Here is a 20,172-nt window from a genome sequence, read left to right as displayed (position 1 = left end):
CTCCCCCAAGTGTGTCATGGTACTCCCGTCCATCTCCATTGGTTTTGTCCAAGGCACCATTTGTCTAGATCTTTATAACCCTAGAAATTGCATTTGACCAAAATATGGTTGGTTTATTCTTGTTGTGTTGGGAAATGGTGGCGTGTACGATGGCTATGAAGCATTATGCTTAAGATTTGTAGGTTAGGGTTAGGGTTTTGTTAGTTTTAGTTAAGCCTAGCTCTAGTTAGGGTTAAGGTATGTGGTTAAGATTTGGAGCTACTGCTGGCATGTCTAGGTACTTATCCTTGATGCATTTTTCAACAGAATCGGATGACTACGGTCCCAATGAAGATATTGATGAAGGTACTTATCATTGTTATTGCATTTTTCAAATCCATATCTTAGTGAAGGTACTTATCCTTGATGCATTTGGTTGTTAAAAATATTTCTTAGATGGCAGGAATTTTTAATGTTCAGCATGATGATAAGGAGGCTTTTTTGAAAGACAGTGTTAAGGTTGACTTGGAGGATGTGATGGTGTTTGATCGTAGTCCTAACTATGCCGAGGTTTTGGAAAAGTGAGGAATGTTTTAATTTGGATGGACCCAAGCGACGTAGTCGAATTGGAGGGAAGGCATAATGTTGTTGAAATGCACATTCGTTGGAAGACAGTGCCATTCAACTCGGAGCAACGTTGGGTTACATACAAGGAGACAGTGGCCAAATCACAAGACAAGTCTCTCGAGTTATTTGTCATAAGAAGGTTGATTCCCGGTTGCACTTTGATTTGAATCGGAGTGCCTCCCCATTTGATGCTAGGAGTCTGGTTCGAAGTGACCACTTGTTGACCCCGATGTGGACAACACAACAATGAGTCCATCTCCCATGAAGCAAGATGAATAAGCAAATCTCCATTGACCCAACAAGTAGCATAGAAAGAAGAGAATGATGACTACGAGGTTGATGAGTTGGAGGCGATATGCATGCCAATAAAGTTGGTGATGTGGAGGCATGTTGCGTGCAAGAGGACATGCACAATAACACCATGAACCATAAGAGGATATATATAAACGATGCTACACAACAGACTCGGATGACTACGGTCCCAATGAAGATATTGATGAAGAAGAGTTCACGGGTAAAGTAGCCAATGCTTTCAACAAGGTAGTGGGCCGAGATCACGGGATACAATTATCCCGTGATCTTAGCCTCGCGGATAAAGCTGTGTGGTGGGCAGTGGCAAGAGGATAGTGCTTGGACCAAGGCCAACTTTGGAGCGGATATGAATCACAAAAAGTCTAGGATTTGTTAAGGAGTGAAGTTAAAAACCTTGTTGGAATTGAAGTCATGCATCAAGGGTCAAATATTTTCAGCCGTACACGGTGATTCACTCGTATGCCAAGAAGCATCACACAGTTAAATGTGAATGATGAAGGCCAAGGCTCTTGGCCTCTTGGGTGGCCTGATCTTTATGGATTCAAGGGGGATTCTCGAGGAAACGCGAACAACATGGGGAATAACGTGAGAGGGAAACAAAGATACAAACTCACACTACACACACACCAGTTGCCCTTGTTGGCACGAATCACCAACTCAATAGTATCTAGAAAAGGCAGAATTACAAGTTGAAATATTGCCAAGCAAAGGATATTGTTCCAAGAGCAAAGAGATTTACAATTGATAGAGTTGCGAAGCAAGAGATCAATAGCCATAGATTTTACTCGTGAAAGAGATCCAATCACAAGGAGGAGCCTTGGATACAACTCTAAGATTTAGTGTTTAAAAGAGGAGGGGTTTTTTCTAATTCCCATAGGGAATAGTTGCATAAGCATAATTCTAATACAACATCAAGTAGTCCAGGGTTTTCAAGTGGGGGTGGGGGCATATATATAGCCAGCCACGAGCTAGGTGCATTTTAGGCATAAAGGGAAATATCCTAGGGGGTACATGGGCGGCCTGAGTTGACTTGGTGCAGGCGGATCAATCTGGCCGGAGTCTCCAGTCGATTGGGGTGAAGATTCTAGTCTTGGTCTCCACAGAGGCATGTCCTTGGGTTTCGGAGACTTCGGTCTTGAGTTGATAAGGTCGCAGACTTGAATGCTTGAATGATTGGAGACTCGAGTGTACCTTCGCTCGGAGCTTCTTCTTCCTTATTGGCTTCCATGCTTTGATGATATCGGACTTGAATGTGTTTATGTTTTGCCCCCCCCCCCCCCCCCCCCCCCCCGCCGATTGAAAGAGAGTCGTCCTCGAGGACAAATCATCATTATCATTATGTAGAGTTTGGATATAGACTTGCTTGAACTTGGGGATCACCATGTGAATGTTCTTCAGCGGGATGGCTTGGAATTTATTCAATGTACCTTCACTTCCCATGAATACTACAAAGTCACAACGAAAGTGAATCAACACTCAAATATTATAGCATGAGACCGTCAGTATAAGGAGCTCACTTCATCAAAAGTGTCAGTGTGCTCTTCTTGAGAGATCTTGTGTAGTCCAAGTGTGGGGTTTAAACCACTCATCCGTAAGTAGATCTCTAAAGCTTGTTTCATCAACTCATGCTTCGTAGAGGTTGACGAGTGTGCATATGTACCTTCACACAACAACAGCCAATCAAAAAAATTGTGCGTGATAGAGGAGCACATCATCAATGACATGTATGTTTTTTGTTCACAACACCGTTAGCACATGATGCGTGTGGTTGACACGTCCGTTGGGAACCCCAAGAGGAAGGTGTGATGCGCACAGCGGCAAGTTTCCCTCAGTAAGAAACCAATGTTTAATCGAACCAGTAGGAGTCAAGAAGCACGTTGAAGGTTGATGGCGGCGGGATGTAGTGCGGCGCAACACCAGGGATTCCGGCGCCAACGTGGAACCGGCACAACACAACCAAAGTACTTTGCCCCAACGAAACAGTGAGGTTGTCAATCTCACCGGCTTGCTGTAACAAAGGATTAACCGTATTGTGTGGAAGATGATTGTTTGCAGAAAACAGTAGAACAAGTATTGCAGTAGATTGTATTTCAGTATAGAGAATTGGACCGGGGTCCACAGTTCACTAGAGGTGTCTCTCCCATAAAATAAACAGCATGTTGGGTGAACAAATTACAGTTGGGCAATTGACAAATAAAGAGGGCATGACCATGCACATACATATTATGATGAGTATAGTGAGATTTAATTGGGCATTACGACAAAGTACATAGACCGCCATCCAACTGCATCTATGCCTAAAAAGTCCACCTTCAGGTTATCATCCGAACCCCCTCCAGTATTAAGTTGCAAAGCAACAGACAATTGCATTAAGTATGGTGCGTAATGTAATCAACAACTACATCCTTAGACATAGCATCAATGTTTTATCCCTAATGGCAACAGCACAACACAACCTTAGAACTTTCTCACCGTCCCGGTGTCAATGCAGGCATGAACCCACTATCGAGCATAAATACTCCCTCTTGGAGTTACAAGCATCTACTTGGCCAGAGCATCTACTAGTAACGGAGAGCATGCAAGATCATAAACAACACATAGACATAACTTTGATAATCAACATAACAAGTATTCTCTATTCATCGGATCCCAACAAATACAACATATAGAATTACAGATAGATGATCTTGATCATGTTAGGCAGCTCACAAGATCCGACAATGAAGCACAATGGGGAGAAGACAACCATATAGCTACTGCTATGGACCCATAGTCCAGGGGTAGACTACTCACACATCACTCCGGAGGCGACCATGGCGGCGTAGAGTCCTCCGGGAGATGATTCCCCTCTCCGGCAGGGTGCCGGAGGCGATCTCCTGGATCCCCCGAGATGGGATCGGCGGCGGCGGCGTCTCTGGAAGGTTTTCCGTATCGTGGCTCTCGCACCGGGGTTTCGCAACGGAGGCTTTAAGTAGGCGGAAGGGCAGGTCGGGGAGGCAGCACGAGGGCCCCACACCACGGGGCCGCGCGGCCAAGGGGGGCCGCGCCGCCCTAGGGTGTGGCCCTCGTGGCCCCACTTCGTCTCCTCTTCGGACTTACGGAAGCTTCGTGGCAAAATAGGCCCCGGGCGTTGATTTCGTCCAATTCCGAGAATATTTCGTTACTAGGATTTCTGAAACCAAAAACAGCAGAAAACAAAGAATCGGCACTTCGGCATCTTGTTAATAGGTTAGTTCCAGAAAATGCACGAATATGACATAAAGTGTGCATAAAACATGTAGATAACATCAATAATGTGGCATGGAACATAAGAAATTATCGATACGTCGGAGACGTATCAGCATCCCCAAGCTTAGTTCTGCTCGTCCCGAGCAGGTAAAACGATAACACAGATAATTTCTGGAGTGACATGCCATCATAACCTTGATCATACTATTTGTAAAGCATATGTAGTGAATGCAGCGATCAAAACAATGTATATGACATGAGTAAACAAGTGAATCATAAAGCAAAGACTTTTCATGAATAGCACTTCAAGACAAGCATCAATAAGTCTTGCATAAGAGTTAACTCATAAAGCAACAATTCAAAGTAAAGGCATTGAAGCAACACAAAAGAAGATTAAGTTTCAGCGGTTGCTTTCAACTTGTAACATGTATATCTCATGGATATTGTCAACATAAAGTAATATAATAAGTGCAATAAGCAAGTATGTAGGAATCAATGCACAGTTCACACAAGTGTTTGCTTCTTGAGGTGGAGAGAAATAGGTGAACTGACTCAACATTGAAAGTAAAAGAATTGTCCTCCATAGAGGAAAAGCATCGATTGCTATATTTGTGCTAGAGCTTTGATTTTGAAAACATGAAACAATTTTATCAACGGTAGTAATAAAGCATATGTATCATGTAAATTATATCTTATAAGTTGCAAGCCTCATGCATAGTATACTAATAGTGCCCGCACCTTGTCCTAATTAGCTTGGACTACCGGATCATCACAATGCACATGTTTTAACCAAGTGTCACAAAGGGGTACCTCTATGCCGCCTGTACAAAGGTCTAAGGAGAAAGCTCGCATTGGATTTCTCGCTATTGATTATTCTCAACTTAGACATCCATACCGGGACAACATAGACAACAGATAATGGACTCCTCTTTTATGCATAAGCATGTAACAACAATTAATAATTTTCTCATATGAGATTGAGGATATATGTCCAAAACTGAAACTTCCACCATGGATCATGGCTTTAGTTAGCGGCCCAATGTTCTTCTCTAACAATATGCATGCTTAATCATAAGGTGGTAGATCTCTCTTACTTAAGACAAGACGAACATGCATAGCAACTCACATGAAATTCAACAAAGAGTAGTTGATGGCGTCCCCAGTGAACATGGTTATCGCACAACAAGCAACTTAATAAGAGATAAAGTGCATAATTACATATTCAATACCACAATAGTTTTTAAGCTATTTGTCCCATGAGCTATATATTGCAAAGGTGAATGATGGAATTTTAAAGGTAGCACTCAAGCAATTTACTTTGGAATGGCGGAAAATACCATGTAGTAGGTAGGTATGGTGGACACAAATGGCATAGTGGTTGGCTCAAGTATTTTGGATGCATGAGAAGTATTCCCTCTCGATACAAGATTTAGGCTAGCAAGGCTTATTTGAAACAAACACAAGGATGAACCGGTGCAGCAAAACTCACATAAAAGACATATTGAAAACATTATAAGACTCTACACCGTCTTCCTTGTTGTTCAAACTCAATACTAGAAATTATCTAGACCTTAGAGAAACCAAATATGCAAACCAAATTTTAGCATGCTCTATGTATTTCTTCATTAATGGGTGCAAAGCATATGATGCAAGAGCTTAAACATGAGCACAACAATTGCCAAGTATCACATTACCCAAAACATTTATAGCAATTACTACATGTATCATTTTCCAATTCCAACCATATAACAATTTAACGAAGAAGAAACTTCGCCATGAATACTATGAGTAGAAACTAAGGACATACTTGTCCATATGCTACAGCGGAGTGTGTCTCTCTCCCATAAAGTGAATGCTAGGATCCATTTTATTCAAACAAAAAAAAAAACAAAAACAAACCGACGCTCCAAGCAAAGCACATAAGATGTGATGGAATAAAAATATAGTTTCAGGGGAGGAACCTGATAATGTTGTCGATGAAGAAGGGGATGCCTTGGGCATCCCCAAGCTTAGACGCTTGAGTCTTCTTGATATATGCAGGGGTGAACCACCGGGGCATCCCCAAGCTTAGAGCTTTCACTCTCCTTGATCATGTTGCATCATACTCCTCTCTTGATCCTTGAAAACTTCCTCCACACCAAACTTAGAACAACTCATTAGAGGGTTAGTGATAATAAAAATTAACATGTTCAGAGGTGACACAATCATTCTTAACACTTCTGGACATTGCATAAAGCTACTGGACATTAGTGGATCAAAGAAATTCATCCAACATAGCAAAAGAGGCAATGCGAAATAAAAGGCAGAATCTGTCAAAACCGAACAGTTCGTATTGACGAATTTTATTAGGCCACCAGACTTGCTCAAATGAAAATGCTCAAATTGAATGAAAGTTGCGTACATATCTGAGGATCATGCACGTAAATTGGCTTAATTTTCTGAGCTACCTACAGGGAGGTAGACCCAGATTCGTGACAGCAAAGAAATCTGGAACTGCGCAGTAATCCAAATCTAGTATGAACTTTTCTATCAACGACTTTACTTGGCACAACAAAACACTAAACTAAGATAAGGAGAGGTTGCTACAGTAGTAAACAACTTCCAAGACTCAAATATAAAACAAAAATACTGTAGGTAAAAACATGGGTTGTCTCCCATAAGCGCTTTTCTTTAACGCCTTTCAGCTAGGCGCAGAAAGTGTGTATCAAGTATTATCAAGAGACGAAGTGTCAACATCATAATTTGTTCTCATAATAGAATCAAAAGGTAACTTCATTCTCTTTCTAGGGAAGTGTTCCATACCTTTCTTGAGAGGAAATTGATATTTTATATTACCTTCTTTCATATCAATGATAGCACCAACAGTTCGAAGAAAAGGTCTTCCCAATATAATGGGACAAGATGCATTGCATTCAATATCCAAGACAACAAAATCAACGGGGACAAGGTTATTGTTAACGGTAATGCGAACATTATCAACTTTCCCCAAAGGTTTCTTTGTAGAATGATCAGCAAGATTAACATCCAAATAACAATTTTTCAGCGGTGGCAAGTCAAGCATATTATAAATTTTCTTAGGCATAACGGAAATACTTGCACCAAGATCACATAAAGCATTACAATCAAAATCTTTAACCTTCATCTTAATGATGGGCTCCCAACCATCCTCTAGCTTTCTAGGAATAGAGGCTTCGCGCTCTAGTTTCTCTTCTCTAGCTTTTATGAGAGCATTTGTAATATGTTGCGTGAAAGCCAAATTTATAGCACTAGCATTAGGACTTTTAGCAAGTTTTTGCAAGAACTTTATAATTTCAGAGATGTGGCAATCATCAAAATTCAAACCATTATAATCTAAAGCAATGGGATCATCATTCCCAATGTTGGAAAAAATTTCAGCAGTTTTATCACAGGCAGTTTCAGCAGTTTTAGCAGTTTCAGGCAGTTTCTCGCGCTTTGCATTAGAAGTGGAAACATTGCTAACACCAATTCTTTTATTATTATTAGTAGGAGGTGCAGCAACATGTGTAGCATTAGCATTACTAGTGGTGGTAATAGTCCAAACTTTAGCTACATTCTTCTCTTTAGCTAGTTTTTCATTTTCTTCTCTATCCCACCTAGCATGCAGTTCAGCCATTAATCTTATATTCTCATTAATTCTAACTTGGATGGCATTTGCTGTAGTAACAATTTTATTTTCAATATCCCTATTAGGCATAACTTTCGATTTCAAGAGATCAACATCAGAGGCAAGACTATCGACTTTAGAAGCAAGTATATCAATTTTCCCAAGCTTTTCTTCAACAGATTTGTTAAAAGCAGTTTGTGTACTAATAAATTCTTTAAGCATGGCTTCAAGTCCAGGGGGTGAACTCCTATTATTGTTGTAAGAATTCCCATAAGAATTACCATAGCCGTTGCCATTATTATAAGGATATGGCCTATAGTTGTTACTAGAATTGTTCCGGTAAGCATTGTTGTTGAAATTATTATTTTTAATGAAGTTTACATCAACATGTTCTTCTTGTGCAACCAATGAAGCTAACGGAACATTATTAGGATCAATATTAGTCCTATCATTCACAAGCATAGACATAATAGCATCAATCTTATCACTCAAGGAAGAGGTTTCTTCGACAGAATTTACCTTCTTACCTTGTGGAGCTCTTTCCGTGTGCCATTCAGAGTAGTTGATCATCATATTATCAAGAAGCTTTGTTGCTTCACCAAGAGTGATGGACATAAAGGTACCTCCAGCAGCTGAATCCAATAAATTCCGCGAAGAAAAATTTAGTCCTGCATAGAAGGTTTGGATGATCATCCAAGTAGTCGATCCATGGGTTGGGCAATTTTTAACCAGAGATTTCATTCTTTCCCAAGCTTGAGCAACATGTTCAGTATCTAATTGTTTAAAATTCATTATGCTACTCAAAGATATAATTTTAGCAGGGGGATAATATCTACCAATAAAAGCATCCTTGCATTTAGTCCATGAATCAATACTATTCTTAGGCAGAGATAGCAACCAATCTTTAGCTCTTCCTCTTAATGAGAAAGGGAACAATTTTAATTTTATAATGTCACCATCTACATCTTTATATTTTTGCATTTCACATAGTTCAACAAAATTATTAAGATGGGCAGCAGCATCATCAGAACTAACACCAGAAAATTGCTCTCGCATAACAAGATTCAGTAAAGCAGGTTTAATTTCAAAGAATTCTGTTGTAGTAGCAGGTGGAGCAATAGGTGTGCATAAGAAATCATTATTATTTGTGGTTGTGAAGTCACACAACTTAGTATTTTCAGGGTTGGCCATTTTAGCAACAGAAAATAAAGCAAACTAGATAAAGTAAATGCAAGTAACTAATTTTTTGTGTGTTTTTGATATAGCAAACAAGATAGCAAATAAAGTAAAACTAGCAACTAATTTTTTTGTATTTTGATTTAGTGCAGCAAACAAAGTAGTAAATAAAACTAAGCAAGACAAAAACAAAGTAAAGAGATTGAGAAGTGGAGACTCCCCTTGCAGCGTGTCTTGATCTCCCCGGCAACGGCGCCAGAAATTTGCTTGATGCGTGTGGTTGACACGTCCGTTGGGAACCCCAAGAGGAAGGTGTGATGCGCACAGCGGCAAGTTTCCCTCAGTAAGAAACCAAGGTTTAATCGAACCAGTAGGAGTCAAGAAGCACGTTGAAGGTTGATGGCGGCGGGATGTAGTGCGGCGCAACACCAGGGATTCCGGCGCCAACGTGGAACCTGCACAACACAACCAAAGTACTTTGCCCCAACGAAACAGTGAGGTTGTCAATCTCACCGGCTTGCTGTAACAAAGGATTAACCGTATTGTGTGGAAGATGATTGTTTGCAGAAAACAGTAGAACAAGTATTGCAGTAGATTGTATTTCAGTATAGAGAATTGGACCGGGGTCCACAGTTCACTAGAGGTGTCTCTCCCATAAAATAAACAGCATGTTGGGTGAACAAATTACAGTTGGGCAATTGACAAATAAAGAGGGCATGACCATGCACATACATATTATGATGAGTATAGTGAGATTTAATTGGGCATTACGACAAAGTACATAGACCGCCATCCAACGGCATCTATGCCTAGAAAGTCCACCTTCGGGTTATCATCCGAACCCCTCCGGTATTAAGTTGCAAAGCAACAGACAATTGCATTAAGTATGGTGCGTAATGTAATCAACAACTACATCCTTAGACATAGCATCAATGTTTTATCCCTAGTGGCAACAGCACAACACAACCTTAGAACTTTCGCCACCTGTCCTGTGTGTCAATGCAGGCATGAACCCACTATCGAGCATAAATACTCCCTCTTGGAGTTACAAGCATCTACTTGGCCAGAGCATCTACTAGTAACGGAGAGCATGCAAGATCATAAACAACACATAGACATAACTTTGATAATCAACATAACAAGTATTCTCTATTCATCGGATCCCAACAAACACAACATATAGAATTACAGATAGATGATCTTGATCATGTTAGGCAGCTCACAAGATCCGACAATGAAGCACAATGGGGAGAAGACAACCATCTAGCTACTGCTATGGACCCATAGTCCAGGGGTAGACTACTCACACATCACTCCGGAGGCGACCATGGCGGCGTAGAGTCCTCCGGGAGATGATTCCCCTCTCCGGCAGGGTGCCGGAGGCGATCTCCTGGATCCCCCGAGATGGGATCGGCGGCGGCGGCGTCTCTGGAAGGTTTTCCGTATCGTGGCTCTCGGTACTGGGGGTTTCGCAACGGAGGCTTTAAGTAGGCGGAAGGGCAGGTCAGGAGGCGGCACGAGGGCCCCACACCACAGGGCCGCGCGGCCAAGGGGGGCCGCGCCGCCCTAGGGTGTGGCCCCCTCGTGGCCCCACTTCGTCTCCTCTTCGGACTTCTGGAAGCTTCGTGGCAAAATAGGCCCATGGGCGTTGATTTCGTCCAATTCCGAGAATATTTCGTTACTAGGATTTCTGAAACCAAAAACAGCAGAAAACAGCAACTGGCACTTCGGCATCTTGTTAATAGGTTAGTTCCAGAAAATGCACGAATATGACATAAAGTGTGCATAAAACATGTAGATAACATCAATAATATGGCATGGAACATAAGAAATTATCGATACGTCGGAGACGTATCAGCACATCACAAATATATAAAGGATAATGCAAATTCAAGGTCAATGTGCAAGAACTCGGTTTGGTCATCTTCCAAATGTGGAAACTCAAAAACTCTGAAATGTGAGAAGACAATTTTGTCCATTTCGTGTATAAATACATGTGCATTATTGCACTCGAAGCGTCAAAAAGAGAAATTGTTCAACATCTTTTGATTTAAAAAGAGGATAATTAGGAAAAAATACAAGAGGGGGAGTGTCAAAAATATCATCAACATGTGTGGAAAAAAACCATCATAAAGATCAAGTTTTCATCGTATTTGCTACAGGCCTAAAACACAAAGATATTCATCAAAAAGTTCATCGGAATATATCAGCATAATGCTTGCCAACAAACCAAATGAAAGAGCAAGCATTCAACTTGTTATAGGCAACACCAACATAATAAAGTGGGAACATTCATGACAAAATATGTCCAAAATAGCATTATGCTTGCAAACAAGGCATATGAAAGGGAAAATTTCCATTATAGTTATTGCAACACATAACACATGAATACTTAATATCATGGGAACATGATTGTCATAAGATGTAAAAACATCACCAACATGCTTGCCAAGAAACCACATGAAATAGAAATTGTTCAACATGTTCAATGCAAAGCATGGGAAAGGTATTAGGGACGGGGTCGATATTGTACTAACTTGTATTATTATGCTCTCGAGAGCTCTTTTGGTAAACTAGTGCTCAATCAAAGTTGACAAGTAGATATTTAGGCCTACTCACATGTTAATCAAATAAGACAACATGTGTGCATGGTAGATTAAGACTGTCATCCATCATGATGCGCCTCTTCATTTGCACATCACCATTAATGTCAATCAAATTAGTATGAAATCCATGGTGAATGTGTATATGGGCATGATGGTTCATTTTCAAAATCCGACAACTTAGAATCTCCAAAAAATGAGAAAGCTATGGGGCAAACATTTATTGTGGATGCAACTAGTGGAGTAAAATTACAAACTAGGCAATGGAAGGAGCAAATATTCAATATTGTGGATGCAATAAACGCGGAATAGTGCAAACATTTATTGCAAAGCATGCAGAAGCTGATATCATCAAGAATAGGCCACATGGTCAATAGGGGTGAAAATGGAGTGGATACTGTTGAATAGTAGTGAAACCATATTCGTATCCATATTTTTTCGGATTCAGAATCGGAGCGGATAGTGTGCGGATTCAAATACGGAATTGGAGGCTATCGATTACGAATACGGCCCTATGGTTCAGTTGCGGATAATTTTTTTGCCGGATCTATCTTTGAAAATAAAAATAGGACCAACTAGTAGAGTAAAATTACCTTGTAAAAATTCTTCTATAGATATAGGGAATAAATGCTACTAGCGCCTAGAAGCTAGGGGTACGAAGTTACATGGAGTTGGCGACCAGGGTATGGTGTAGGGGAATTGAAGCAGGGTAGGATTACAATGTTATGGTATATATAAAGAGGCTGCTAATTGTGAGATGGGCTGCAATGTTATATATTAGTGGCGAAAGATTTAAATTTTGATGTATTAGTTGTTGAATATTTTGCCGGATATTGGTCGGATATAACCGTGAAATACGGTATATCTTCGGATACGGACGGATATTAGCAAAACCATATCCTTTTCCATAGCCTTTAACTACTAGCCTTATCCGGGACCATATCCGCCGACTATCCGACCAAATTTGTTTTTCCCTCCGTAAGCCTCTGGTCGGTCGGTCGGAAATTATCCGCTCCGTTTTGGTCAACATTGTTTTCAAGCAAAGCATCGCATGTGAGTAAAATAGAAGCATCTGAGATGGCATGCAGATTATCAGTTTTATGCAGGCACTCACAAATTGGCATGTCTAGTGGAAGCATGGCGTCATCAGCACTCATATTATTGTTACGTTTGTAGTCCCTCTCATGTGATGTATATTTTGTGGTGGTAGTAGACCCAGTGTGTGGCTGACTTCTTTATCATCACTGAGGATGCGCTACTAGGAAAAAGTCTACCACCAGCGTACCTATTTTAGCTACCACCGGCGCGCATGGGTACACCAGGGGTATCACGCAGGTGGTATTTGGTTACCGCTAGCGCACCGAACTGGAACGCCATCAGTGTATGGACTTAGCACTGGCACAAGGTAAGGTATGATGGCGGTAGTTTGTTTAGGCAACAAAAAAAAGGCCCGCCCCACACCACTGCCCCACCACGTGCCAACAATTATTGCATTCTTAGTTACATTTACGGAGCACCTGAGCAGAAATAAAATTACAACCTAGCCATGAATTTTGTACAGAACATCCTACCAAGAAGTAAACAAGCAATCGGATCCATCAGTGCTTTCTCCTCCATCGTTGCGCTTCTCCTCCAGTGCTTTTTCTCCATAGAACTCGCCTTGACGAGGAAGCACCTGATTGATGCGCCCTTGGGCCCTACTAGGATGGCCTCGCGGACGTGTTCTTAATCGCGTCGACGCGGAGCATGCACCTGATGGTCGCGTGCACAACACATTCGCCAGTGAGGATGTCCTGGCACAAGTGGCGCCAATGATTCTTAAGGAAGTTGATGGTGCGGAGGAACCCGGAGGTGAAGACGGGGCTGATGCGGATCACGCCCGGTGCGGCACCCGTGATGTTGCCTCGTGATGTGCCTTGTCGCACAACGAGGCCACCGTTGCCATGGGGGCTCCGCTTCTAGATCACGACACGAGGGCATGAGGCTGGCGGTGGGAGATGCGCCCGATGACAGAAGAAAGGGGAGGGAGGTTTAGGTTCGTGGCGGTGCATGAGAGAAGTACTATGCGTGAGAGAAGGAGAGAGAAGTGGTGTGTTGTGCCATGCTAATGAGAAAAGAGAAGAGAGGAGGGCTAGGTGTGGGTTTCCAGGCGGTGTGTTTTTTTTCTTTTTTTAAAGCTACCCTCATATCACTGGCACACCTTTGGTACGCCACCAGTGTAACCTCAGACATTAACTTGGGCAGCAACCTACTTTACCACGAGCGGCGATGGTAGGATACCGCGCGGTGCACCAAATAAGTGGTACACCGACGGTAAATAGCGATGGTGTACAATTTATTTGGTGTGCCGGTGGTAACTCTGGGTCTACAGCCGTTTTCTTAGTAGTGATGGCATCACGTTCATCCACCATGATCAACATCTCGTCATCCATGTGTCAAACACCCGGATTTTTAATTCCAAATGCATATTATGCCATACATCGCAATCCCAGGAAGATTGTTTTTGCGAGACATAATATTCGATATCACCGAACATTATTCATTACAAACCATAATCGTCTTACAACAAGGGATCTCATGATCCAATTTAAAACAACAGTTGATCTAAGGATCAAATACACATCACATAGCGGAAGAAACATTGTAGCGGTCCATCTGTTCCACAGGCAACGCTTGACGTTGGGAGGTGGTCCTAGTTATCATAGACATCCTGCTGTCCATCTTCCTGGTACTGGTGCTTCTCTTCATAGTCTGGTCATTTAAATAGCTAGGAACAAAGCCATGAGTACTTCATAAAGTACTCGCAAACTAACACTAATAGAATTACTAGTAGCTCTAATAAGGGTTCTAAGCTTCTAGGTTTATTTGCACAAAGCTAGTTTTATTTCATAAACAACACTTAATAGTTGAAGACTATTTATTTGCCTAAAATTACTCAAGTGGGAACATCAGTGTCATTCCCACAACTCTGTTGTGATCAAGTCAAATTCATCTTTCAAGTCACAAGTCATTTTTAGAAAACATCTGACAACGGAACAATATGGCCATCCAACCGTCCATGACCGCGGACGCGGCTATTCGAATAGTTTAACCGTCTGCAGAGGTTGTACACTTGTGCCACAGCTTTTGATTACATCCATCATGGATAGCCCTGAATAATCATACTCAGTATGCGGATCATCAACCATTAACCTTTCACTTACATACCCTAGTATAGGCACCTCCCCTGTGAGCTTGGCCTCCTAGATCTCCTCTCTCTTTTCCCTCGAGAATATGCAAGAATCATGGGAGGAATCAAGAACTAGGGCAAGCTTTGAAGGACAACAATGGAGGGGAGATAGAGAGAGTGAACCAACCAGCCCAAGGAGGAAGAAGGGGTGCTTAAATACCCCTCCCATCGAAATATGACCGTTTGGGTATGCTCAGGCCGGATTTTCCGGGCCGGATATTTGCAAAATATCCGGCCCCCGAAAAACGGCTAAGGACCAGAAAAAACATGCCCCTGGATGGGGGCCGGATATTTGGCCGGATTTTCCTAGAAACGAACAAGCTCTACAATATCATGCAGGGAACCATCATGATCCAACAATTTAGGGTAGAAACAAATGATGAAAGGTTTGACCTATCTAAAAAAAGACATACCGGTAAAAACCTCCAACCTTGAAAGTGCAACAAGTTGCCCATGCAAAAACCATTCTCGATGAACTACAGCTTGTCATGAGAATAAGCCCAAGCTCTAAAACATCACATGGATAAGATCCAAATTAAACCAAGAAAGATGATGAACCAAACTCGAAAACGCAACAAGTGATCTATGCGAAATCCGTTTTCGATGAACTAGAGCTTGTCATGAGAATAAGCACAAGCTCTAAAATATCACATGGATAAGGTCCAAATAAAAACCAAGAAAGATGATGCAAGGATGCAAAGGTTTGAGCTCTCTCCGAACGATACGATCGAGTTACTCACTCGAGAGCCCTCTTGATAGTACGGCAACTAAACTATAAACCGGTCTCCAACTACACTATGAGACCGGTGAGAAAGAAACCCTATCAAGAGCAAACCTTATACTTGTGCATTCCACTTGAGCTCGATGACGACGATCTTGACCTCAACAAGATGGAACGCCTTTCTTGATTGTTATTATATGCCCTAGAGGCAATAATAAAAGTGGTTATTATATATCTTTATGTTTATGATAAATGTTTATATGTCATGCTATAATTGTATTAACCGAAACATTAGTACATGTGTGATATGTAGACAACAAAGAGTTCCTAGTATGCCTCTTAACTAGCTTGTTGATTAATGGATGATTAGTTTCATAATCATGAACATTGGATGTTATTAATAACAAGGTTATGTCATTGTATGAATGATGTAATGGACACACCCATTTAAGCGTAGCATAAGATCTCGTCATTAAGTTATTTGCTATAAGCTTTCGATACATAGTTACCTAGTCCTTATGACCATGAGATCATGTAAATCACTTATACCGGAAAGGTACTTTGATTACACCAAACGCCACTGCGTAAATGGGTGGTTATAAAGGTGGGATTAAGTATCCGGAAAGTATGAGTTGAGGCATATGGATCAACAGTGGGATTTGTCCATCCCGATGACGGATAGATATACTCTGGGCCCTCTCGGTGAAATGTCGTCTAATGTCTTGCAAGCATATGAATAAGTTCATAAGAGACCACATACCACGATACGAGTAAAGAGTACTTGTCAGGAGATGAGGTTGAACAAGGTATAGAGTGATACCGATGATCAAACCTCGGACAAGTAAAATATCGCGTGACAAAGGGAATTGGTATCGTATGTGAATGGTTCATTCGATCACTAAAGTCATCGTTGAATATGTGGGAGCCATTATGGATCTCCAGATCCCGCTATTGGTTATTGGTCGGAGTGAGTACTCAACCATGTCCGCATAGTTCGCGAACCGTAGGGTGACACACTTAAAGTTGGATGTTGAAATGGTAGAACTTGAATATGGAATGGAGTTCGAATATTTGTTCGGAGTCCCGGATGAGATCCCGGACATCACAAGGAGTTCCGGAATGGTCCGGAGAATAAGATTCATATATAGGATATCATTTTATGTGATTTAAAATGATCCGGAAGGTTCTATGGAAGGTTCTAGAAGGTTCTAGAAAAGTCCGGAAGAAACCACCAAGGAAGGCGGAGTCCCGGTGGGACTCCACCTCCCATGGCCGGCCAACCCTAAGGGGGAGGAGTCCCAAGTGCACTCCCCAAGGGGGGCCGGCCACCCCCTCCCAAGGAAGGTGGGATTCCCACCTCTAGTGGGAGTCCTAGCTTGGGTAGGTTTCATGTGTTATGGAAGGTTTTGGTTTGGGGTCTTATTCGAAGACTTGTAGACCAACTCTTGGGTGTTTCACCTATATAATGAGGGCCAAGGGGAGGGGGCCGGCCACCCCAACAACCACAAGGTGGCCGCACCACCTAGATGGCCGGCGCCCCCCTCTCCCCAAACCCTAGCCACCCCACTACTCATTCTTCCCCGCACGCTTAGCGAAGCTCCGCCGGGATTTTCCACCACCACCGACACCATGCCGTCGTGCTGTCGGATTCAAGAGGAGCTACTACTTCCGCTGCCCGCTGGAACGGGGAGGTGGACGTCGTCTTCATCAACAACCGAACGTGTGACCGAGTATGGAGGTCCTGCCCGTTCGTGGCGCCGTGATCAAGATCTTCTACGCGCTTTTGCAAGCGGCAAGTGAACGTCTACCGCAGCAACAAGAGCCTCATCTTGTAGGCTTTGGAATCTCTTCAAGGGTGAGACTCGATAATCCCCTCGTTGCTACCGTCTTCTAGATTGCATCTTGGCTTGGATTGCGTGTTCGCGGTAGGAAATTTTTTGTTTTCTATGCAACGTTATCCTACAGTGGTATCAGAGCCATGTCTATGCATAGATGGTTGCACAAGTAGAACACAATGGTTTTGTGGGCGTTGATGCTCTTGTTATCTTTAGTTTGAGTACTTTGCATCTTTGTGGCATAGTGGGATGAAGCGGCTCGGACTAACTTTACATGACCGCGTTCATGAGACTTGTTCCTCATTCGACATGCAACTTGTATTGCATAAGAGGCTTTGCGGGTGTCTGTCTCTCCTACTATAGTGAAGATTCAATTTACTCTTCTATTGACAACATTAGTATCACCGTTGTGGTTCATGTTCGTAGGTAGATTAGATCTCTCTCGAAAACCCTAAACCACGTAAAATATGCAAACCAAATTAGAGACGTCTAACTTGTTTTTGCAGGGTTTGGTGATGTGATATGGCCATAATGTGATGATGAATATGTATGAGATGATCATTATTATATTGTGGCAACCGGCAGGAGCCTTATGGTTGTCTTTAAATTTCATGTTGAGTAGTATTTCAAAGTAGTTGTAATAGTTGCTACATGGAGGACAATCATGAAGACGGCGCCATTGACCTTGACGCTACGCCGACGATGATGGAGATCATGCCCGAAGATGATGGAGATCATGTCCGTGCTTTGGAGATGAAGATCAAAGGCGCAAAGACAAAAGGGCCATATCATATCACATATGAACTGCATGTGATGTTAATCCTTTTATGCATCTTATTTTGCTTAGATCGCGACGGTAGCATTATAAGATGATCCCTCACTAAAATCTCAAGATAATAAAGTGTTCATCCTTAGTAGCACCGTTGCCAAGACTTGTCATTTCGAAGCATCTCGTGATGATCGGGTGTGATAGAATCAACAAGTGCATACAACGGGTGCAAGACAGTTTTGCACATGCAGATACTAAGGTGGCCTTGACGAGCCTAGCATGTACAGACATGGTCTCGGAACACGTGATACCGAAAGGTAGAGCATGAATCATATGGTTGATATGATGAACACTTTGAGTGTTCGCCATTGAAATCACACCTTGTCTCGTGATGATCGGACTTAGGTGCGGTGGATTTGGTTCGTGTGATCACTAAGACAATGCGAGGGATATTGTTTTGAGTGGGAGTTCACCTAGATTTTTTAATTATGTTGAATTAAAATTTGAACTCAATTTGTCATAAACTTAGTCTAAACTTTTGCAAATATATGTTGTAGAGATGGCATCCCCAATCAATTTTAACCAGTTCCTAGAGAAAGAAAAACTTAAGAGCAACGGTAGCAACTTCACCGACTGGTTCCATCATGTGAGGATCTTCCTCTCTGGAGGAAATCTGCAATATGTGCTTGATGCACCGCTAGGTGACCCTCCTGCAGAAACTGAAACCGATGAAGTAAAAGCTGTTTACGAGACTCGGAAAACTTGGTACTCTCAAGTTCAGTGTGCCATCCTGTGCAGTCTGGAATCCGATCTTCAAAAACGTTTTGAGCACCACGATCCTCATGAGTTGATGAAAGAGCTGAAAGCTATTTTTGAGACTCATGCGGCCGTGGAATGCTATGAAGCATCGAAACATTTCTTCAGCTGCATGATGGAAGAAGGCAGCTCCGTTAGTGAGCACATGCTCGCCATGACCGGGCATGCGAAGAAACTCAGTGACTTGGGAATAGTGATTCCTAACAGACTGGGGATTAATCGTGTCCTTCAATCACTGCCACCAAGTTACAAGAACTTTGTGATGAACTACAACATGCAGAACATGAACAAGGAGTTACCTGAACTCTTTGGCATGCTAAAAGCTGCTGAGATTGAGATCAAGAAAGAGCACCAAGTGTTGATGGTCAACAAGACCACCAGTTTCAAGAAACAGGGCAAGTCTAAGGGAAAATTCAAGAAGGGTGGCAAGAAAGCTGCCACGCCTCCTATGAAACCTAAGAACGGCCCTAAGCCTGATGCTGAGTGCTATTACTGCAAGGAGAAGGGACACTGGAAGCGTAATTGCTCCAAGTATCTGGCTGATCTGAAGAGCGGCCTTGTCAAGAAGAAGAAAGAAGGTATATCTGATATACATGTTATAGATGTTTATCTCACTGGTTTTCATTCTAGTACCTGGGTATTTGATACTGGTTCGGTTGCTCATATTTGTAACTCGAAACAGGAACTAAAGAATAAATGAAGACTACTGAAAGATGAAGTGACGATGCGCGTTGGAAACGGATCCAAAGTCGATGTGATCGCTGTCGGCACACTTCCTCTACATCTACCTTCGGGATTAGTTTTAAGCCTAAATAATTGTTATTTTGTACCCGCGTTGAGCATGAACATTATATCTGGATCTTGTTTAATGCAAGACGGTTATTCATTCAAGTCTGAGAATAATGGTTGTTCTATTTTTATGAATAATATCTTTTATGGTCGAGCACCAGAAAAGAATGGCTTATTTCTGTTAGATCTCGATAGTAGTGATACGCATATACATAACATTGATGCTAAGCGAATTAAATTGAATGATAATTCTAGTTATATGTGGCACTGTCGTCTTGGTCATATTGGAGTGAAATGCATGAAGAAACTCCATACCGATGGATTACTTGAATCACTTGACTTTGAGTCACTTGATAGATGCGAAGCATGTCTAATGGAAAAAATGACTAAGACTCCATTTTCTGGTATGATGGAGCGAGCTACTGACTTATTGGAAATCATACATACCGATGTGTGTGGACCA

This window comes from Lolium perenne, chromosome 2 (genome assembly GCF_019359855.2).
Source record: "Lolium perenne isolate Kyuss_39 chromosome 2, Kyuss_2.0, whole genome shotgun sequence".
NCBI classification, from domain to species: domain Eukaryota; kingdom Viridiplantae; phylum Streptophyta; class Magnoliopsida; order Poales; family Poaceae; genus Lolium; species Lolium perenne.
The sequence above is the reverse complement of the archived record's forward strand: the minus strand, read 5'-3'. Positions refer to the sequence as shown.